Raw genomic sequence first — 20000 nt, 5'->3', positions numbered from 1 at the left:
AAAAGTTCCTAAGATAATGCTGAGTGCAACAAGTTATAGTAGCCCCGATTTTGCGGGGCACATGCAGGTATCACAGCCCGGCTAGCTCAGTCGGTAGAGCATGAGACTCTTAATCTCAGGGTCGTGGGTTCGAGCCCCACGTTGGGCGAAGATATCGTTTTTATGTCAACCTTTGAAAATTGCTGTTCACAGCCTATGCCCGTATTTCTCCCAACACCAATAAGAGTAATAATATGAAAAAGCTAAAGGCGTTCAGCTTCAAATTAGGATGTATTTATACAGCATCCTTTGCACTACTTATGAGCTTGACAGGTGTCATAGGCAGATTTCATGCCAGCTTTTTCTGATGTTTACTGGTGGGCCTAAGCTTAAACCTTCAGATGACAGAGCCTAGGGGAAATAATATGACAAAAGATTTTTCCCTTCTTTGATAAAGCTTTGGACTTTTTTCTTGTATGTCAAATGGAGCTGGTGACCATCTCGAGTCCTAGCAATTTCTATGGCAATTTCTCTAAAAGTTCCTAAGATAGCGCTGAGTGCAACAAGTGATATTTATACAGCATCCATTGCACTACTTATGAGCTTGGCAGGTGTCATAGGCAGATTTCATGCCAGCTTTTTCTGATGTTTACTGGTGGGCCTAAGCTTCAACCTTCAGATGACAGAGCCTAGGGGAAATAATATGACAAAAGATTTTTCCCTTCTTTGATAAAGCTTTTGACTTCTTTCTTGTATGTCAAATGGAGCTGGTGACCATCTCGAGTCCTAGCAATTTCTCTAAACGTTCCTAAGATAGCGCTGAGTGCAACAAGTGATAGTAGCCCCGATTCTGTGGGGAATATGCAGATGTCACAGCCCGGCTAGCTCAGTCGGTAGAGCATGAGACTCTTAATCTCAGGGTCGTGGGTTCGAGCCCCACGTTGGGCGAAGATGTGGGTTTTATGGCAATTTCTCTAAAAGTTCCTAAGATAATGCTGAGTGCAACAAGTGATAGTAGCCCCGATTTTGCGGGGCACATGCAGATATCACAGCCCGGCTAGCTCAATCGGTAGAGCATGAGACTCTTAATCTCAGGGCCGTGGGTTCGAGCCCCACGTTGGGCGAAGATATCATTTTTATGTCAACCTTTGAAAATTGCCGTTCACAGCCTATGCCCGTATTTCTCCCAACACCAATAAGAGTAATAATATGAAAAAGCTAAAGGCGTTCAGCTTCAAATTAGGATGTATTTATACAGCATCCATTGCACTACTTATGAGCTTGACAGTTGTCATAGGCAGATTTCATGCCAGCTTTTTCTGATGTTTACTGGTGGGCCTAAGCTTAAACCTTCAGATGACAGAGCCTAGGGGAAATAATATGACAAAAGATTTTTCCCTTCTTTGATAAAGCTTTTGACTTCTTTCTTGTATGTCAAATGGAGCTGGTGACCATCTCGAGTCCTAGCAATTTCTCTAAACGTTCCTAAGATAGCGCTGAGTGCAACAAGTTATAGTAGCCCCGATTTTGCGGGGCACATGCAGGCATCACAGCCCAGCTAGCTCAGTCGGTAGCGCGTGAGACTCTTAATCTCAGGGTAGTGGGTTCGAGCCCCACATTGGGCGAAGATATCGTTTTTATGTCAACCTTTGAAAATTGCCGTTCACAGCCTATGCCCGTATTTCTCCCAACACCAATAAGAGTAATAATATGAAAAAGCTAAAGGTGTTCAGCTTCAAATTAGGATGTATTTATACAGCATCCATTGCACTACTTATGAGCTTGACAGGTGTCATAGGCAGATTTCATGCCAGCTTTTTCTGATGTTTACTGGTGGGCCTAAGCTTAAACCTTCAGATGACAGAGCCTAGGGGAAATAATATGACAAAAGATTTTTCCCTTCTTTGATAAAGCTTTTGACTTCTTTCTTGTATGTCAAATGGAGCTGGTGACCATCTCGAGTCCTAGCAACTTCTCTAAACGTTCCTAAGATAGCGCTGAGTGCAACAAGTGATAGTAGCCCCGATTCTGTGGGGAAAATGCAAATGTCACATCCCGGCTAGCTCAGTCGGTAGAGCATGAGACTCTTAATCTCAGTGTCGTGGGTTCGAGCCCCACGTTGGGCGAAGATGTGGGTTTTATGGCAATTTCTCTAAAAGTTCCTAAGATAATGCTGAGTGCAACAAGTGATAGTAGCCCCGATTCTGTGGGTAATATGCAGATATCACAGCCCGGCTAGCTCAGTCGGTAGAGCATGAGACTCTTAATCTCAGGGTCGTGGGTTCGAGCCCCACGTTGGGCGAAGATGTGTTTTTTATGGCAATTTCTCTAAAAGTTCCTAAGATAATGCTGAGTGCAACAAGTGATAGTAGCCCCGATTCTGTGGGTAATATGCAGATATCACAGCCCGGCTAGCTCAGTCGGTAGAGCATGAGACTCTTAATCTCAGGGTCGTGGGTTCGAGCCCCACGTTGGGCAAAGATGTGTTTTTTATGGCAATTTCTCTAAAAGTTCCTAAGATAATGCTGAGTGCAACAAGTGATAGTAGCCCCGATTCTGTGGGTAATATGCAGAGATCACAGCCCGGCTAGCTCAGTCGGTAGAGCATGAGACTCTTAATCTCAAGGTCGTGGGCTCGAGCCCCACGTTGGGCGAAGATGTGGTTTTTATGGCAATTTCTCTAAAAGTTCCTAAGATAATGCTGAGTGCAACAAGTTATAGTAGCCCCGATTTTGCGGGGCACACACAGGTATCACAGCCCGGTTAGCTCAGTCGGTAGAGCATGAGACTCTTAATCTCAGGGTCGTGGGTTCGAGCCCCACGTTGGGCGAAGATATCGTTTTTATGTCAAAAAAGCTAAAGGTGTTCAGCTTCAAATTAGGATGTATTTATACAGCATCCATTGCACTACTTATGAGCTTGACAGGTGTCATAGGCAGATTTCATGCCAGCTTTTTCTGATGTTTACTGGTGGGCCTAAACTTCAACCTTCAGATGACAGAGCCTAGGGGAAATAATATGACAAAAGATTTTTCCCTTCTTTGATAAAGCTTTTGACTTCTTTCTTGTATGTCAAATGGAGCTGGTGACCATCTCGAGTCCTAGCAATTTCTCTAAACGTTCCTAAGATAGCGCTGAGTGCAACAAGTGATAGTAGCCCCGATTCTGTGGGTGTGTATGAAGATATCACAGCCCGGCTAGCTCAGTCGGTAGAGCATGAGACTCTTAATCTCAGGGTCGTGGGTTTGAGCCCCACGTTGGGCGAAGATGTGGGTTTTATGGCAATTTCTCTAAAAGTTCCTAAGATAATGCTGAGTGCAACAAGTGATAGTAGCCCCGATTCTGTGGGTAATATGCAGATATCACAGCCCGGCTAGCTCAGTCGGTAGAGCATGAGACTCTTAATCTCAGGGTCGTGGGTTCGAGCCCCACGTTGGGCGAAGATGTGTTTTTTATGGCAATTTCTCTAAAAGTTCCTAAGATAATGCTGAGTGCAACAAGTGATAGTAGCCCCGATTCTGTGGGTAATATGCAGATATCACAGCCCGGCTAGCTCAGTCGGTAGAGCATGAGACTCTTAATCTCAGGGTCGTGGGTTCGAGGCCCACGTTGGGCGAAGATGTGGTTTTTATGGCAATTTCTCTAAAAGTTCCTAAGATAATGCTGAGTGCAACAAGTTATAGTAGCCCCGATTTTGCGGGGCACATGCAGGTATCACAGCCCGGCTAGCTCAGTCGGTAGAGCATGAGACTCTTAATCTCAGGGTCGTGGGTTCGAGCCCCACGTTGGGCGAAGATATCGTTTTTATGTCAACCTTTGAAAATTGCTGTTCACAGCCTATGCCCGTATTTCTCCCAACACCAATAAGAGTAATAATATGAAAAAGCTAAAGGCGTTCAGCTTCAAATTAGGATGTATTTATACAGCATCCTTTGCACTACTTATGAGCTTGACAGGTGTCATAGGCAGATTTCATGCCAGCTTTTTCTGATGTTTACTGGTGGGCCTAAGCTTAAACCTTCAGATGACAGAGCCTAGGGGAAATAATATGACAAAAGATTTTTCCCTTCTTTGATAAAGCTTTTGACTTTTTTCTTGTATGTCAAATGGAGCTGGTGACCATCTCGAGTCCTAGCAATTTCTATGGCAATTTCTCTAAAAGTTCCTAAGATAGCGCTGAGTGCAACAAGTGATATTTATACAGCATCCATTGCACTACTTATGAGCTTGGCAGGTGTCATAGGCAGATTTCATGCCAGCTTTTTCTGATGTTTACTGGTGGGCCTAAGCTTCAACCTTCAGATGACAGAGCCTAGGGGAAATAATATGACAAAAGATTTTTCCCTTCTTTGATAAAGCTTTTGACTTCTTTCTTGTATGTCAAATGGAGCTGGTGACCATCTCGAGTCCTAGCAATTTCTCTAAACGTTCCTAAGATAGCGCTGAGTGCAACAAGTGATAGTAGCCCCGATTCTGTGGGGAATATGCAGATGTCACAGCCCGGCTAGCTCAGTCGGTAGAGCATGAGACTCTTAATCTCAGGGTCGTGGGTTCGAGCCCCACGTTGGGCGAAGATGTGGGTTTTATGGCAATTTCTCTAAAAGTTCCTAAGATAATGCTGAGTGCAACAAGTGATAGTAGCCCCGATTTTGCGGGGCACATGCAGATATCACAGCCCGGCTAGCTCAATCGGTAGAGCATGAGACTCTTAATCTCAGGGCCGTGGGTTCGAGCCCCACGTTGGGCGAAGATATCATTTTTATGTCAACCTTTGAAAATTGCCGTTCACAGCCTATGCCCGTATTTCTCCCAACACCAATAAGAGTAATAATATGAAAAAGCTAAAGGCGTTCAGCTTCAAATTAGGATGTATTTATACAGCATCCATTGCACTACTTATGAGCTTGACAGTTGTCATAGGCAGATTTCATGCCAGCTTTTTCTGATGTTTACTGGTGGGCCTAAGCTTAAACCTTCAGATGACAGAGCCTAGGGGAAATAATATGACAAAAGATTTTTCCCTTCTTTGATAAAGCTTTTGACTTCTTTCTTGTATGTCAAATGGAGCTGGTGACCATCTCGAGTCCTAGCAATTTCTCTAAACGTTCCTAAGATAGCGCTGAGTGCAACAAGTTATAGTAGCCCCGATTTTGCGGGGAACATGCAGGCATCACAGCCCAGCTAGCTCAGTCGGTAGCGCGTGAGACTCTTAATCTCAGGGTAGTGGGTTCGAGCCCCACATTGGGCGAAGATATCGTTTTTATGTCAACCTTTGAAAATTGCCGTTCACAGCCTATGCCCGTATTTCTCCCAACACCAATAAGAGTAATAATATGAAAAAGCTAAAGGTGTTCAGCTTCAAATTAGGATGTATTTATACAGCATCCATTGCACTACTTATGAGCTTGACAGGTGTCATAGGCAGATTTCATGCCAGCTTTTTCTGATGTTTACTGGTGGGCCTAAGCTTAAACCTTCAGATGACAGAGCCTAGGGGAAATAATATGACAAAAGATTTTTCCCTTCTTTGATAAAGCTTTTGACTTCTTTCTTGTATGTCAAATGGAGCTGGTGACCATCTCGAGTCCTAGCAACTTCTCTAAACGTTCCTAAGATAGCGCTGAGTGCAACAAGTGATAGTAGCCCCGATTCTGTGGGGAAAATGCAAATGTCACATCCCGGCTAGCTCAGTCGGTAGAGCATGAGACTCTTAATCTCAGTGTCGTGGGTTCGAGCCCCACGTTGGGCGAAGATGTGGGTTTTATGGCAATTTCTCTAAAAGTTCCTAAGATAATGCTGAGTGCAACAAGTGATAGTAGCCCCGATTCTGTGGGTAATATGCAGATATCACAGCCCGGCTAGCTCAGTCGGTAGAGCATGAGACTCTTAATCTCAGGGTCGTGGGTTCGAGCCCCACGTTGGGCGAAGATGTGTTTTTTATGGCAATTTCTCTAAAAGTTCCTAAGATAATGCTGAGTGCAACAAGTGATAGTAGCCCCGATTCTGTGGGTAATATGCAGATATCACAGCCCGGCTAGCTCAGTCGGTAGAGCATGAGACTCTTAATCTCAGGGTCGTGGGTTCGAGCCCCACGTTGGGCAAAGATGTGTTTTTTATGGCAATTTCTCTAAAAGTTCCTAAGATAATGCTGAGTGCAACAAGTGATAGTAGCCCCGATTCTGTGGGTAATATGCAGAGATCACAGCCCGGCTAGCTCAGTCGGTAGAGCATGAGACTCTTAATCTCAAGGTCGTGGGCTCGAGCCCCACGTTGGGCGAAGATGTGGTTTTTATGGCAATTTCTCTAAAAGTTCCTAAGATAATGCTGAGTGCAACAAGTTATAGTAGCCCCGATTTTGCGGGGCACACACAGGTATCACAGCCCGGTTAGCTCAGTCGGTAGAGCATGAGACTCTTAATCTCAGGGTCGTGGGTTCGAGCCCCACGTTGGGCGAAGATATCGTTTTTATGTCAAAAAAGCTAAAGGTGTTCAGCTTCAAATTAGGATGTATTTATACAGCATCCATTGCACTACTTATGAGCTTGACAGGTGTCATAGGCAGATTTCATGCCAGCTTTTTCTGATGTTTACTGGTGGGCCTAAACTTCAACCTTCAGATGACAGAGCCTAGGGGAAATAATATGACAAAAGATTTTTCCCTTCTTTGATAAAGCTTTTGACTTCTTTCTTGTATGTCAAATGGAGCTGGTGACCATCTCGAGTCCTAGCAATTTCTCTAAACGTTCCTAAGATAGCGCTGAGTGCAACAAGTGATAGTAGCCCCGATTCTGTGGGTGTGTATGAAGATATCACAGCCCGGCTAGCTCAGTCGGTAGAGCATGAGACTCTTAATCTCAGGGTCGTGGGTTCGAGCCCCACGTTGGGCGAAGATGTGGGTTTTATGGCAATTTCTCTAAAAGTTCCTAAGATAATGCTGAGTGCAACAAGTGATAGTAGCCCCGATTCTGTGGGTAATATGCAGATATCACAGCCCGGCTAGCTCAGTCGGTAGAGCATGAGACTCTTAATCTCAGGGTCGTGGGTTTGAGCCCCACGTTGGGCGAAGATGTGTTTTTTATGGCAATTTCTCTAAAAGTTCCTAAGATAATGCTGAGTGCAACAAGTGATAGTAGCCCCGATTCTGTGGGTAATATGCAGATATCACAGCCCGGCTAGCTCAGTCGGTAGAGCATGAGACTCTTAATCTCAGGGTCGTGGGTTCGAGCCCCACGTTGGGCGAAGATGTGGTTTTTATGGCAATTTCTCTAAAAGTTCCTAAGATAATGCTGAGTGCAACAAGTTATAGTAGCCCCGATTTTGCGGGGCACATACAGGTATCACAGCCCGGCTAGCTCAGTCGGTAGAGCATGAGACTCTTAATCTCAGGGTCGTGGGTTCGAGCCCCACGTTGGGCGAAGATATCGTTTTTATGTCAACCTTTGAAAATTGCTGTTCACAGCCTATGCCCGTATTTCTCCCAACACCAATAAGAGTAATAATATGAAAAAGCTAAAGGCGTTCAGCTTCAAATTAGGATGTATTTATACAGCATCCTTTGCACTACTTATGAGCTTGACAGGTGTCATAGGCAGATTTCATGCCAGCTTTTTCTGATGTTTACTGGTGGGCCTAAGCTTAAACCTTCAGATGACAGAGCCTAGGGGAAATAATATGACAAAAGATTTTTCCCTTCTTTGATAAAGCTTTTGACTTTTTTCTTGTATGTCAAATGGAGCTGGTGACCATCTCGAGTCCTAGCAATTTCTATGGCAATTTCTCTAAAAGTTCCTAAGATAGCGCTGAGTGCAACAAGTGATATTTATACAGCATCCATTGCACTACTTATGAGCTTGGCAGGTGTCATAGGCAGATTTCATGCCAGCTTTTTCTGATGTTTACTGGTGGGCCTAAGCTTTAACCTTCAGATGACAGAGCCTAGGGGAAATAATATGACAAAAGATTTTTCCCTTCTTTGATAAAGCTTTTGACTTCTTTCTTGTATGTCAAATGGAGCTGGTGACCATCTCGAGTCCTAGCAATTTCTCTAAACGTTCCTAAGATAGCGCTGAGTGCAACAAGTGATAGTAGCCCCGATTCTGTGGGAAATATGTGAATGTCACAGCCCGGCTAGCTCAGTCGGTAGAGCATGAGACTCTTAATCTCAGGGTCGTGGGTTCGAGCCCCACGTTGGGCGAAGATGTGGGATTTATGGCATTTTCTCTAAAAGTTCCTAAGATAATGCTGAGTGCAACAAGTGATAGTAGACCCGATTTTGCGGGGCACATGCAGGTATCACAGCCCGGCTAGCTCAGTCGGTAGAGCATGAGACTCTTAATCTCAGGGTCGTGGGTTCGAGCCCCACGTTGGGCGAAGATATCGTTTTTATGTCAACCTTTGAAAATTGCCGTTCACAGCCTATGCCCGTATTTCTCCCAACACCAATAAGAGTAATAATATGAAAAAGCTAAAGGCGTTCAGCTTCAAATTAGGATGTATTTATACAGCATCCATTGCACTACTTATGAGCTTGACAGGTGTCATAGGCAGATTTCATGCCAGCTTTTTCTGATGTTTACTGGTGGGCCTAAGCTTAAACCTTCAGATGACAGAGCCTAGGGGAAATAATATGACAAAAGATTTTTCCCTTCTTTGATAAAGCTTTTGACTTCTTTCTTGTATGTCAAATGGAGCTGGTGACCATCTCGAGTCCTAGCAATTTCTCTAAACGTTCCTAAGATAGCGCTGAGTGCAACAAGTGATAGTAGCCCCGATTCTGTGGGGAATATGCATGGTCACAGCCCGGCTAGCTCAGTCGGTAGAGCATGAGACTCTTAATCTCAGTGTCGTGGGTTCGAGCCCCACGTTGGGCGAAGATGTGGGTTTTATGGCAATTTCTCTAAAAGTTCCTAAGATAATGCTGAGTGCAACAAGTGATAGTAGCCCCGATTCTGTGGGTAATATGCAGATATCACAGCCCGGCTAGCTCAGTCGGTAGAGCATGAGACTCTTAATCTCAGGGTCGTGGGTTCGAGCCCCACGTTGGGCGAAGATGTGCTTTTATGGCAATTTCTCTAAAAGTTCCTAAGATAATGCTGAGTGCAACAAGTGATAGTAGCCCCGATCTGTGGGTAATATGCAGATTTCACAGCCCGGCTAGCTCAGTCGGTAGAGCATGAGACTCTTAATCTCAGGGTCGTGGGTTCGAGCCCCACGTTGGGCGAAGATGTGGTTTTTATGGCAATTTCTCTAAAAGTTCCTAAGATAATGCTGAGTGCAACAAGTTATAGTAGCCCCGATTTTGCGGGGTACATGCAGGTATCACAGCCCGGCTAGCTCAGTCGGTAGAGCATGAGACTCTTAATCTCAGGGTCGTAGGTTCGAGTCCCACGTTGGGCAAAGATATCGTTTTTATGTCAACCTTTGAAAATTGCTGTTCACAGCCTATGCCCGTATTTCTCCCAACACCAATAAGAGTAATAATATGAAAAAGCTAAAGGCGTTCAGCTTCAAATTAGGATGTATTTATACAGCATCCATTGCACTACTTATGAGCTTGACAGGTGTCATAGGCAGATTTCATGCCAGCTTTTTCTGATGTTTACTGGTGGGCCTAAGCTTAAACCTTCAGATGACAGAGCCTAGGGGAAATAATATGACAAAAGATTTTTCCCTTCTTTGATAAAGCTTTTGACTTCTTTCTTGTATGTCAAATGGAGCTGGTGACCATCTCGAGTCCTAGCAATTTCTATGGCAATTTCTCTAAAAGTTCCTAAGATAGCGCTGAGTGCAACAAGTGATATTTATACAGCATCCATTGCACTACTTATGAGCTTGGCAGGTGTCATAGGCAGATTTCATGCCAGCTTTTTCTGATGTTTACTGGTGGGCCTAAGCTTCAACCTTCAGATGACAGAGCCTAGGGGAAATAATATGACAAAAGATTTTTCCCTTCTTTGATAAAGCTTTTGACTTCTTTCTTGTATGTCAAATGGAGCTGGTGACCATCTCGAGTCCTAGCAATTTCTCTAAACGTTCCTAAGATAGCGCTGAGTGCAACAAGTGATAGTAGCCCCGATTCTGTGGGGAATATGTGAATGTCACAGCCCGGCTAGCTCAGTCAGTTGAGCATGAGACTCTTAATCTCAGGGTCGTGGGTTCGAACCCCACGTTGGGCGAAGATGTGGGTTTTATGGCAATTTCTCTAAATGTTCCTAAGATAATGCTGAGTGCAACAAGTGATAGTAGCCCCGATTCTGTGGGTAATATGCAGATATCACAGCCCGGCTAGCTCTGTCGGTAGAGCATGAGACTCTTAATTTCAGGGTCGTGGGTTCGAGCCTCACGTTGGGCGAAGATTTGGTTTTTATGGCAATTTCTCTAAAAGTTCCTAAGATAATGCTGAGTGCAACAAGTGATAGTAGCCCCGATTCTGTGGGTAATATGCAGATAACACAGCCCGGCTAGCTCAGTCGGTAGAGCATGAGACTCTTAATCTCAGGGTCGTGGGTTCGAGCCCCACGTTGGGCGAAGATTTGGTTTTTATGGCAATTTCTCTAAAAGTTCCTAAGATAATGCTGAGTGCAACAAGTTATAGTAGCCCCGATTTTGCGGGGCACATGCAGGTATCACTGCCCGGCTAGCTCAGTCGGTAGAGCATGAGACTCTTAATCTCAGGGTCGTGGGTTCGAGCCCCACGTTGGGCGAAGATACCGTTTTTATGTCAACCTTTAAAAATTGCCGTTCACAGCCTATGCCCGTATTTCTCCCAACACCAATAAGAGTAATAATATGAAAAAGCTAAAGGCGTTCAGCTTCAAATTAGGATGTATTTATACAGCATCCATTGCACTACTTATGAGCTTGACAGGTGTCATAGGCAAATTTCATGCCAGCTTTTTCTGATGTTTACTGGTGGGCCTAAGCTTAAACCTTCAGATGACAGAGCCTAGGGGAAATAATATGACAAAAGATTTTTCCCTTCTTTGATAAAGCTTTTGACTTCTTTCTTGTATGTCAAATGGAGCTGGTGACCATCTCGAGTCCTAGCAATTTCTATGGCAATTTCTCTAAAAGTTCCTAAGATAGCGCTGAGTGCAACAAGTGATAGTAGCCCCGATTCTGTGGGGAATACACAGATGTCACAGCCCAGCTAGCTCAGTCGGTAGAGCATGAGACTCTTAATCTCAGGGTCGTGGGTTCGAGCCCCACGTTGGGCGGAGATGTGGTTTTTATGGCAATTTCTCTAAAAGTTCCTAAGATAATGCTGAGTGCAACAAGTGATAGTAGCCCCGATTCTGTGGGTAATATGCAGATATCACAGCCTGGCTAGCTCAGTTGGTAGAGCATGAGACTCTTAATCTCAGGGTCGTGGGTTCGAGCCCCACGTTGGGCGAAGATGTGGTTTTTATGGCCATTTCTCTAAAAGTTCCTAAGATAATGCTGAGTGCAACAAGTTATAGTAGCCCCGATTTTGCGGGGCACATGCAGGTATCACAGCCCGGCTAGCTCAGTCGGTAGAGCATGAAACTCTTAATCTCAGGGTCGTGGGTTCGAGCCCCACGTTGGGCGAAGATATCGTTTTTATGTCAACCTTTGAAAATTGCCGTTCACAGCCTATGCCCGTATTTCTCCCAACACAAATAAGAGTAATAATATCAAAAAGCTAAAGGCGTTCAGCTTCAAATTAGGATGTATTTATACAGCATCCATTGCACTACTTATGAGCTTGACAGGTGTCATAGGCAGATTTCATGCCAGCTTTTTCTGATGTTTACTGGTGGGCCTAAGCTTAAACCTTCAGATGACAGAGCCTAGGGGAAATAATATGACAAAAGATTTTTCCCTTCTTTGATAAAGCTTTTGACTTCTTTCTTGTATGTCAAATGGAGCTGGTGACCATCTCGAGTCCTAGCAATTTCTCTAAACGTTCCTAAGATAGCGCTGAGTGCAACAAGTGATAGTAGCCCCGATTCTGTGGGTAATATGCAGATATCACAGCCCGGCTAGCTCAGTCGGTAGAGCTTGAGACGCTTAATCTCAGGGTCGTTGGTTCGAGACCCACGTTGGGCGAAGATGTGGTTTTTATGGCAATTTCTCTAAAAGTTCCTAAGATAATGCTGAGTGCAACAAGTTATAGTAGCCCCGATTTTGCGGGGCACATGCAGCTATCACAGCCCGGCTAGCTCAGTCGGTAGAGCATGAGACTCTTAATCTCAGGGTCGTGGGTTCGAGCCCCACGTTGGGCGAAGATATCGTTTTTATGTCAACCTTTGAAAATTGCCGTTCACAGCCTATGCCCGTATTTCTCCCAACACCAATAAGAGTAATAATATGAAAAAGCTAAAGGTGTTCAGCTTCAAATTAGGATGTATTTATACAGCATCCATTGCACTACTTATGAGCTTGACAGGTGTCATAGGCAGATTTCATGCCAGCTTTTTCTGATGTTTACTGGTGGGCCTAAACTTCAACCTTCAGATGACAGAGCCTAGGGGAAATAATATGACACAAGATTTTTCCCTTCTTTGATAAAGCTTTTGACTTTTTTCTTGTATGTCAAATGGAGCTGGTGACCATCTCGAGTCCTAGCAATTTCTATGGCAATTTCTCTAAAAGTTCCTAAGATAGCGCTGAGTGCAACAAGTGATATTTATACAGCATCCATTGCACTACTTATGAGCTTGGCAGGTGTCATAGGCAGATTTCATGCCAGCTTTTTCTGATGTTTACTGGTGGGCCTAAGCTTCAACCTTCAGATGACAGAGCCTAGGGGAAATAATATGACAAAAGATTTTTCCCTTCTTTGATAAAGCTTTTGACTTCTTTCTTGTATGTCAAATGGAGCTGGTGACCATCTCGAGTCCTAGCAATTTCTCTAAACGTTCCTAAGATAGCGCTGAGTGCAACAAGTGATAGTAGCCCCGATTCTGTGGGGAATATGCAGATGTCACAGCCCGGCTAGCTCAGTCGGTAGAGCATGAGACTCTTAATCTCAGGGTCGTGGGTTCGGGCCCCACGTTGGGCAAAGATGTGGGTTTTATGGCAATTTCTCTAAAAGTTCCTAAGATAATGCTGAGTGCAACAAGTGATAGTAGCCCCGATTTTGCGGGGCACATGCAGATATCACAGCCCGGCTAGCTCAGTCGGTAGAGCATGAGACTCTTAATCTCAGGGCCGTGGGTTCGAGCCCCACGTTGGGCGAAGATATCATTTTTATGTCAACCTTTGAAAATTGCCGTTCACAGCCTATGCCCGTATTTCTCCCAACACCAATAAGAGTAATAATATGAAAAAGCTAAAGGCGTTCAGCTTCAAATTAGGATGTATTTATACAGCATCCATTGCACTACTTATGAGCTTGACAGTTGTCATAGGCAGATTTCATGCCAGCTTTTTCTGATGTTTACTGGTGGGCCTAAGCTTAAACCTTCAGATGACAGAGCCTAGGGGAAATAATATGACAAAAGATTTTTCCCTTCTTTGATAAAGCTTTTGACTTCTTTCTTGTATGTCAAATGGAGCTGGTGACCATCTCGAGTCCTAGCAATTTCTATGGCAATTTCTCTAAAAGTTCCTAAGATAGCGCTGAGTGCAACAAGTGATAGTAGCCCCGATTCTGTGGGGAATACACAGATGTCACAGCCCAGCTAGCTCAGTCGGTAGAGCATGAGACTCTTAATCTCAGGGTCGTGGGTTCGAGCCCCACGTTGGGCGGAGATGTGGTTTTTATGGCAATTTCTCTAAAAGTTCCTAAGATAATGCTGAGTGCAACAAGTGATAGTAGCCCCGATTCTGTGGGTAATATGCAGATGTCACAGCCTGGCTAGCTCAGTTGGTAGAGCATGAGACTCTTAATCTCAGGGTCGTGGGTTCGAGCCCCACGTTGGGCGAAGATGTGGTTTTTATGGCCATTTCTCTAAAAGTTCCTAAGATAATGCTGAGTGCAACAAGTTATAGTAGCCCCGATTTTGCGGGGCACATGCAGGTATCACAGCCCGGCTAGCTCAGTCGGTAGAGCATGAAACTCTTAATCTCAGGGTCGTGGGTTCGAGCCCCACGTTGGGCGAAGATATCGTTTTTATGTCAACCTTTGAAAATTGCCGTTCACAGCCTATGCCCGTATTTCTCCCAACACAAATAAGAGTAATAATATCAAAAAGCTAAAGGCGTTCAGCTTCAAATTAGGATGTATTTATACAGCATCCATTGCACTACTTATGAGCTTGACAGGTGTCATAGGCAGATTTCATGCCAGCTTTTTCTGATGTTTACTGGTGGGCCTAAGCTTAAACCTTCAGATGACAGAGCCTAGGGGAAATAATATGACAAAAGATTTTTCCCTTCTTTGATAAAGCTTTTGACTTCTTTCTTGTATGTCAAATGGAGCTGGTGACCATCTCGAGTCCTAGCAATTTCTCTAAACGTTCCTAAGATAGCGCTGAGTGCAACAAGTGATAGTAGCCCCGATTCTGTGGGTAATATGCAGATATCACAGCCCGGCTAGCTCAGTCGGTAGAGCTTGAGACGCTTAATCTCAGGGTCGTTGGTTCGAGACCCACGTTGGGCGAAGATGTGGTTTTTATGGCAATTTCTCTAAAAGTTCCTAAGATAATGCTGAGTGCAACAAGTTATAGTAGCCCCGATTTTGCAGGGCACATGCAGCTATCACAGCCCGGCTAGCTCAGTCGGTAGAGCATGAGACTCTTAATCTCAGGGTCGTGGGTTCGAGCCCCACGTTGGGCGAAGATATCGTTTTTATGTCAACCTTTGAAAATTGCCGTTCACAGCCTATGCCCGTATTTCTCCCAACACCAATAAGAGTAATAATATGAAAAAGCTAAAGGTGTTCAGCTTCAAATTAGGATGTATTTATACAGCATCCATTGCACTACTTATGAGCTTGACAGGTGTCATAGGCAGATTTCATGCCAGCTTTTTCTGATGTTTACTGGTGGGCCTAAACTTCAACCTTCAGATGACAGAGCCTAGGGGAAATAATATGACACAAGATTTTTCCCTTCTTTGATAAAGCTTTTGACTTTTTTCTTGTATGTCAAATGGAGCTGGTGACCATCTCGAGTCCTAGCAATTTCTATGGCAATTTCTCTAAAAGTTCCTAAGATAGCGCTGAGTGCAACAAGTGATATTTATACAGCATCCATTGCACTACTTATGAGCTTGGCAGGTGTCATAGGCAGATTTCATGCCAGCTTTTTCTGATGTTTACTGGTGGGCCTAAGCTTCAACCTTCAGATGACAGAGCCTAGGGGAAATAATATGACAAAAGATTTTTCCCTTCTTTGATAAAGCTTTTGACTTCTTTCTTGTATGTCAAATGGAGCTGGTGACCATCTCGAGTCCTAGCAATTTCTCTAAACGTTCCTAAGATAGCGCTGAGTGCAACAAGTGATAGTAGCCCCGATTCTGTGGGGAATATGCAGATGTCACAGCCCGGCTAGCTCAGTCGGTAGAGCATGAGACTCTTAATCTCAGGGTCGTGGGTTCGGGCCCCACGTTGGGCAAAGATGTGGGTTTTATGGCAATTTCTCTAAAAGTTCCTAAGATAATGCTGAGTGCAACAAGTGATAGTAGCCCCGATTTTGCGGGGCACATGCAGATATCACAGCCCGGCTAGCTCAGTCGGTAGAGCATGAGACTCTTAATCTCAGGGCCGTGGGTTCGAGCCCCACGTTGGGCGAAGATATCATTTTTATGTCAACCTTTGAAAATTGCCGTTCACAGCCTATGCCCGTATTTCTCCCAACACCAATAAGAGTAATAATATGAAAAAGCTAAAGGCGTTCAGCTTCAAATTAGGATGTATTTATACAGCATCCATTGCACTACTTATGAGCTTGACAGTTGTCATAGGCAGATTTCATGCCAGCTTTTTCTGATGTTTACTGGTGGGCCTAAGCTTAAACCTTCAGATGACAGAGCCTAGGGGAAATAATATGACAAAAGATTTTTCCCTTCTTTGATAAAGCTTTTGACTTCTTTCTTGTATGTCAAATGGAGCTGGTGACCATCTCGAGTCCTAGCAATTTCTCTAAACGTTCCTAAGATAGCGCTGAGTGCAACAAGTTATAGTAGCCCTGATTTTGCGGGGCACATGCAGGTATCACAGCCCAGCTAGCTCAGTCGGTAGCGCGTGAGACTCTTAATCTCAGGGTAGTGGGTTCGAGCCCCACGTTGGGCGAAGATATCGTTTTTATGTCAACCTTTGAAAATTGCCGTTCACAGCCTATGCCCGTATTTCTCCCAACACCAATAAGAGTAATAATATGAAAAAGCTAAAGGTGTTCAGCTTCAAATTAGGATGTATTTATACAGCATCCATTGCACTACTTATGAGCTTGACAGGTGTCATAGGCAGATTTCATGCCAGCTTTTTCTGATGTTTACTGGTGGGCCGAAGCTTAAACCTTCAGATGACAGAGCCTAGGGGAAATAATATGACAAAAGATTTTTCCCTTCTTTGATAAAGCTTTTGACTTCTTTCTTGTATGTCAAATGGACATGGTGACCATCTCGAGTCCTAGCAATTTCTCTAAACGTTCCTAAGATAATGCTGAGTGCAACAAGTGATAGTAGCCCCGATTCTGTGGGTAATATGCAGATATCACAGCCCGGCTAGCTCAGTCGGTAGAGCATGAGACTCTTAATCTCAGGGTCGTGGGTTCGAGCCCCACGTTGGGCGAAGATGTGCTTTTATGGCAATTTCTCTAAAAGTTCCTAAGATAATGCTGAGTGCAACAAGTGATAGTAGCCCCGATTCTGTGGGTAATATGCAGATTTCACAGCCCGGCTAGCTCAGTCGGTAGAGCATGAGACTCTTAATCTCAGGGTCGTGGGTTCGAGCCCCACGTTGGGCGAAGATGTGGTTTTTATGGCAATTTCTCTAAAAGTTCCTAAGATAATGCTGAGTGCAACAAGTTATAGTAGCCCCGATTTTGCGGGGTACATGCAGGTATCACAGCCCGGCTAGCTCAGTCGGTAGAGCATGAGACTCTTAATCTCAGGGTCGTGGGTTCGAGTCCCACGTTGGGCAAAGATATCGTTTTTATGTCAACCTTTGAAAATTGCTGTTCACAGCCTATGCCCGTATTTCTCCCAACACCAATAAGAGTAATAATATGAAAAAGCTAAAGGCGTTCAGCTTCAAATTAGGATGTATTTATACAGCATCCATTGCACTACTTATGAGCTTGACAGGTGTCATAGGCAGATTTCATGCCAGCTTTTTCTGATGTTTACTGGTGGGCCTAAGCTTAAACCTTCAGATGACAGAGCCTAGGGGAAATAATATGACAAAAGATTTTTCCCTTCTTTGATAAAGCTTTTGACTTCTTTCTTGTATGTCAAATGGAGCTGGTGACCATCTCGAGTCCTAGCAATTTCTATGGCAATTTCTCTAAAAGTTCCTAAGATAGCGCTGAGTGCAACAAGTGATATTTATACAGCATCCATTGCACTACTTATGAGCTTGGCAGGTGTCATAGGCAGATTTCATGCCAGCTTTTTCTGATGTTTACTGGTGGGCCTAAGCTTCAACCTTCAGATGACAGAGCCTAGGGGAAATAATATGACAAAAGATTTTTCCCTTCTTTGATAAAGCTTTTGACTTCTTTCTTGTATGTCAAATGGAGCTGGTGACCATCTCGAGTCCTAGCAATTTCTCTAAACGTTCCTAAGATAGCGCTGAGTGCAACAAGTGATAGTAGCCCCGATTCTGTGGGGAATATGTGAATGTCACAGCCCGGCTAGCTCAGTCAGTTGAGCATGAGACTCTTAATCTCAGGGTCGTGGGTTCGAACCCCACGTTGGGCGAAGATGTGGGTTTTATGGCAATTTCTCTAAATGTTCCTAAGATAATGCTGAGTGCAACAAGTGATAGTAGCCCCGATTCTGTGGGTAATATGCAGATATCACAGCCCGGCTAGCTCTGTCGGTAGAGCATGAGACTCTTAATTTCAGGGTCGTGGGTTCGAGCCTCACGTTGGGCGAAGATTTGGTTTTTATGGCAATTTCTCTAAAAGTTCCTAAGATAATGCTGAGTGCAACAAGTGATAGTAGCCCCGATTCTGTGGGTAATATGCAGATATCACAGCCCGGCTAGCTCAGTCGGTAGAGCATGAGACTCTTAATCTCAGGGTCGTGGGTTCGAGCCCCACGTTGGGCGAAGATTTGGTTTTTATGGCAATTTCTCTAAAAGTTCTTAAGATAATGCTGAGTGCAACAAGTTATAGTAGCCCCGATTTTGCGGGGCACATGCAGGTATCACTGCCCGGCTAGCTCAGTCGGTAGAGCATGAGACTCTTAATCTCAGGGTCGTGGGTTCGAGCCCCACGTTGGGCGAAGATACCGTTTTTATGTCAACCTTTAAAAATTGCCGTTCACAGCCTATGCCCGTATTTCTCCCAACACCAATAAGAGTAATAATATGAAAAAGCTAAAGGCGTTCAGCTTCAAATTAGGATGTATTTATACAGCATCCATTGCACTACTTATGAGCTTGACAGGTGTCATAGGCAAATTTCATGCCAGCTTTTTCTGATGTTTACTGGTGGGCCTAAGCTTAAACCTTCAGATGACAGAGCCTAGGGGAAATAATATGACAAAAGATTTTTCCCTTCTTTGATAAAGCTTTTGACTTCTTTCTTGTATGTCAAATGGAGCTGGTGACCATCTCGAGTCCTAGCAATTTCTATGGCAATTTCTCTAAAAGTTCCTAAGATAGCGCTGAGTGCAACAAGTGATAGTAGCCCCGATTCTGTGGGGAATACACATATGTCACAGCCCAGCTAGCTCAGTCGGTAGAGCATGAGACTCTTAATCTCAGGGTCGTGGGTTCGAGCCCCACGTTGGGCGGAGATGTGGTTTTTATGGCAATTTCTCTAAAAGTTCCTAAGATAATGCTGAGTGCAACAAGTGATAGTAGCCCCGATTCTGTGGGTAATATGCAGATATCACAGCCTGGCTAGCTCAGTTGGTAGAGCATGAGACTCTTAATCTCAGGGTCGTGGGTTCGAGCCCCACGTTGGGCGAAGATGTGGTTTTTATGGCCATTTCTCTAAAAGTTCCTAAGATAATGCTGAGTGCAACAAGTTATAGTAGCCCCGATTTTGCGGGGCACATGCAGGTATCGCAGCCCGGCTAGCTCAGTCGGTAGAGCATGAAACTCTTAATCTCAGGGTCGTGGGTTCGAGCCCCACGTTGGGCGAAGATATCGTTTTTATGTCAACCTTTGAAAATTGCCGTTCACAGCCTATGCCCGTATTTCTCCCAACACAAATAAGAGTAATAATATCAAAAAGCTAAAGGCGTTCAGCTTCAAATTAGGATGTATTTATACAGCATCCATTGCACTACTTATGAGCTTGACAGGTGTCATAGGCAGATTTCATGCCAGCTTTTTCTGATGTTTACTGGTGGGCCTAAGCTTAAACCTTCAGATGACAGAGCCTAGGGGAAATAATATGACAAAAGATTTTTCCCTTCTTTGATAAAGCTTTTGACTTCTTTCTTGTATGTCAAATGGAGCTGGTGACCATCTCGAGTCCTAGCAATTTCTATGGCAATTTCTCTAAAAGTTCCTAAGATAGCGCTGAGTGCAACAAGTGATAGTAGCCCCGATTCTGTGGGGAATATGCAGATGTCACAGCCCGGCTAGCTCGGTCGGTAGAGCATGAGACTCTTAATCTCCGGGTCGTGGGCTCGAGCCCCACGTTGGGCGAAGATCTCATTTTTATGTCGATCTTTGAAAATTGCCGTTCACAGCCTATGCCCGTATTCCTCCCAACACCAATAAGAGTAATAATATGAAAAAGCTAAAGGCGTTCAGCTTCAAATTAGGATGTATTTATACAGCATCCATTGCACTACTTATGAGCTTGGCAGGTGTCATAGGCAGATTTCATGCCAGCTTTTACTGATGTTTACTGGTGGGCCTAAGCTTAAACCTTCAGATGACAGAGCCTAGGGGAAATAATATGACAAAAGATTTTTCCCTTCTTTGATAA

The 20000-nt window shown here is 44.3% G+C and overlaps 1 protein-coding gene and 38 non-coding genes across 39 annotated transcripts in view; 38 read left to right on the top strand and 1 right to left on the bottom strand.

The window, feature by feature from the left end:
- TPO (thyroid peroxidase) overlaps positions 1-20000 on the bottom strand; it is a 132734-nt gene that overhangs the window by 45860 nt on the left and 66874 nt on the right. The window lies entirely within an intron of this gene.
- TRNAK-CUU (transfer RNA lysine (anticodon CUU)) lies at positions 76-148 on the top strand. The gene has a single exon. It is a non-coding gene; the product is annotated as a tRNA-Lys (tRNA).
- On the top strand, positions 855-927 carry TRNAK-CUU (transfer RNA lysine (anticodon CUU)). Its single transcript has one exon. It is a non-coding gene; the product is annotated as a tRNA-Lys (tRNA).
- Positions 1031-1103, top strand: TRNAK-CUU (transfer RNA lysine (anticodon CUU)). Its single transcript has one exon. It is a non-coding gene; the product is annotated as a tRNA-Lys (tRNA).
- Positions 2209-2281, top strand: TRNAK-CUU (transfer RNA lysine (anticodon CUU)). The gene has a single exon. It is a non-coding gene; the product is annotated as a tRNA-Lys (tRNA).
- On the top strand, positions 2385-2457 carry TRNAK-CUU (transfer RNA lysine (anticodon CUU)). The gene has a single exon. It is a non-coding gene; the product is annotated as a tRNA-Lys (tRNA).
- TRNAK-CUU (transfer RNA lysine (anticodon CUU)) lies at positions 3171-3243 on the top strand. Its single transcript has one exon. It is a non-coding gene; the product is annotated as a tRNA-Lys (tRNA).
- Positions 3347-3419, top strand: TRNAK-CUU (transfer RNA lysine (anticodon CUU)). The gene has a single exon. It is a non-coding gene; the product is annotated as a tRNA-Lys (tRNA).
- On the top strand, positions 3699-3771 carry TRNAK-CUU (transfer RNA lysine (anticodon CUU)). Its single transcript has one exon. It is a non-coding gene; the product is annotated as a tRNA-Lys (tRNA).
- On the top strand, positions 4478-4550 carry TRNAK-CUU (transfer RNA lysine (anticodon CUU)). Its single transcript has one exon. It is a non-coding gene; the product is annotated as a tRNA-Lys (tRNA).
- Positions 4654-4726, top strand: TRNAK-CUU (transfer RNA lysine (anticodon CUU)). Its single transcript has one exon. It is a non-coding gene; the product is annotated as a tRNA-Lys (tRNA).
- Positions 5832-5904, top strand: TRNAK-CUU (transfer RNA lysine (anticodon CUU)). The gene has a single exon. It is a non-coding gene; the product is annotated as a tRNA-Lys (tRNA).
- TRNAK-CUU (transfer RNA lysine (anticodon CUU)) lies at positions 6008-6080 on the top strand. Its single transcript has one exon. It is a non-coding gene; the product is annotated as a tRNA-Lys (tRNA).
- TRNAK-CUU (transfer RNA lysine (anticodon CUU)) lies at positions 6794-6866 on the top strand. Its single transcript has one exon. It is a non-coding gene; the product is annotated as a tRNA-Lys (tRNA).
- TRNAK-CUU (transfer RNA lysine (anticodon CUU)) lies at positions 6970-7042 on the top strand. The gene has a single exon. It is a non-coding gene; the product is annotated as a tRNA-Lys (tRNA).
- Positions 7146-7218, top strand: TRNAK-CUU (transfer RNA lysine (anticodon CUU)). Its single transcript has one exon. It is a non-coding gene; the product is annotated as a tRNA-Lys (tRNA).
- Positions 7322-7394, top strand: TRNAK-CUU (transfer RNA lysine (anticodon CUU)). Its single transcript has one exon. It is a non-coding gene; the product is annotated as a tRNA-Lys (tRNA).
- TRNAK-CUU (transfer RNA lysine (anticodon CUU)) lies at positions 8101-8173 on the top strand. The gene has a single exon. It is a non-coding gene; the product is annotated as a tRNA-Lys (tRNA).
- TRNAK-CUU (transfer RNA lysine (anticodon CUU)) lies at positions 8277-8349 on the top strand. Its single transcript has one exon. It is a non-coding gene; the product is annotated as a tRNA-Lys (tRNA).
- Positions 8777-8849, top strand: TRNAK-CUU (transfer RNA lysine (anticodon CUU)). Its single transcript has one exon. It is a non-coding gene; the product is annotated as a tRNA-Lys (tRNA).
- Positions 8953-9025, top strand: TRNAK-CUU (transfer RNA lysine (anticodon CUU)). The gene has a single exon. It is a non-coding gene; the product is annotated as a tRNA-Lys (tRNA).
- Positions 9127-9199, top strand: TRNAK-CUU (transfer RNA lysine (anticodon CUU)). Its single transcript has one exon. It is a non-coding gene; the product is annotated as a tRNA-Lys (tRNA).
- Positions 10434-10506, top strand: TRNAK-CUU (transfer RNA lysine (anticodon CUU)). The gene has a single exon. It is a non-coding gene; the product is annotated as a tRNA-Lys (tRNA).
- TRNAK-CUU (transfer RNA lysine (anticodon CUU)) lies at positions 10610-10682 on the top strand. The gene has a single exon. It is a non-coding gene; the product is annotated as a tRNA-Lys (tRNA).
- Positions 11123-11195, top strand: TRNAK-CUU (transfer RNA lysine (anticodon CUU)). Its single transcript has one exon. It is a non-coding gene; the product is annotated as a tRNA-Lys (tRNA).
- Positions 11299-11371, top strand: TRNAK-CUU (transfer RNA lysine (anticodon CUU)). The gene has a single exon. It is a non-coding gene; the product is annotated as a tRNA-Lys (tRNA).
- TRNAK-CUU (transfer RNA lysine (anticodon CUU)) lies at positions 12152-12224 on the top strand. The gene has a single exon. It is a non-coding gene; the product is annotated as a tRNA-Lys (tRNA).
- On the top strand, positions 13107-13179 carry TRNAK-CUU (transfer RNA lysine (anticodon CUU)). The gene has a single exon. It is a non-coding gene; the product is annotated as a tRNA-Lys (tRNA).
- On the top strand, positions 13620-13692 carry TRNAK-CUU (transfer RNA lysine (anticodon CUU)). The gene has a single exon. It is a non-coding gene; the product is annotated as a tRNA-Lys (tRNA).
- TRNAK-CUU (transfer RNA lysine (anticodon CUU)) lies at positions 13796-13868 on the top strand. Its single transcript has one exon. It is a non-coding gene; the product is annotated as a tRNA-Lys (tRNA).
- Positions 14649-14721, top strand: TRNAK-CUU (transfer RNA lysine (anticodon CUU)). The gene has a single exon. It is a non-coding gene; the product is annotated as a tRNA-Lys (tRNA).
- On the top strand, positions 15604-15676 carry TRNAK-CUU (transfer RNA lysine (anticodon CUU)). Its single transcript has one exon. It is a non-coding gene; the product is annotated as a tRNA-Lys (tRNA).
- TRNAK-CUU (transfer RNA lysine (anticodon CUU)) lies at positions 16606-16678 on the top strand. The gene has a single exon. It is a non-coding gene; the product is annotated as a tRNA-Lys (tRNA).
- TRNAK-CUU (transfer RNA lysine (anticodon CUU)) lies at positions 16781-16853 on the top strand. The gene has a single exon. It is a non-coding gene; the product is annotated as a tRNA-Lys (tRNA).
- TRNAK-CUU (transfer RNA lysine (anticodon CUU)) lies at positions 16957-17029 on the top strand. Its single transcript has one exon. It is a non-coding gene; the product is annotated as a tRNA-Lys (tRNA).
- TRNAK-CUU (transfer RNA lysine (anticodon CUU)) lies at positions 18088-18160 on the top strand. The gene has a single exon. It is a non-coding gene; the product is annotated as a tRNA-Lys (tRNA).
- TRNAK-CUU (transfer RNA lysine (anticodon CUU)) lies at positions 18264-18336 on the top strand. Its single transcript has one exon. It is a non-coding gene; the product is annotated as a tRNA-Lys (tRNA).
- TRNAK-CUU (transfer RNA lysine (anticodon CUU)) lies at positions 18777-18849 on the top strand. Its single transcript has one exon. It is a non-coding gene; the product is annotated as a tRNA-Lys (tRNA).
- On the top strand, positions 18953-19025 carry TRNAK-CUU (transfer RNA lysine (anticodon CUU)). The gene has a single exon. It is a non-coding gene; the product is annotated as a tRNA-Lys (tRNA).

This window comes from Spea bombifrons, chromosome 3 (assembly GCF_027358695.1).
Source record: "Spea bombifrons isolate aSpeBom1 chromosome 3, aSpeBom1.2.pri, whole genome shotgun sequence".
In the NCBI taxonomy this organism is placed as follows: domain Eukaryota; kingdom Metazoa; phylum Chordata; class Amphibia; order Anura; family Pelobatidae; genus Spea; species Spea bombifrons.
This window is presented reverse-complemented; position numbering and strand designations above follow the sequence as displayed.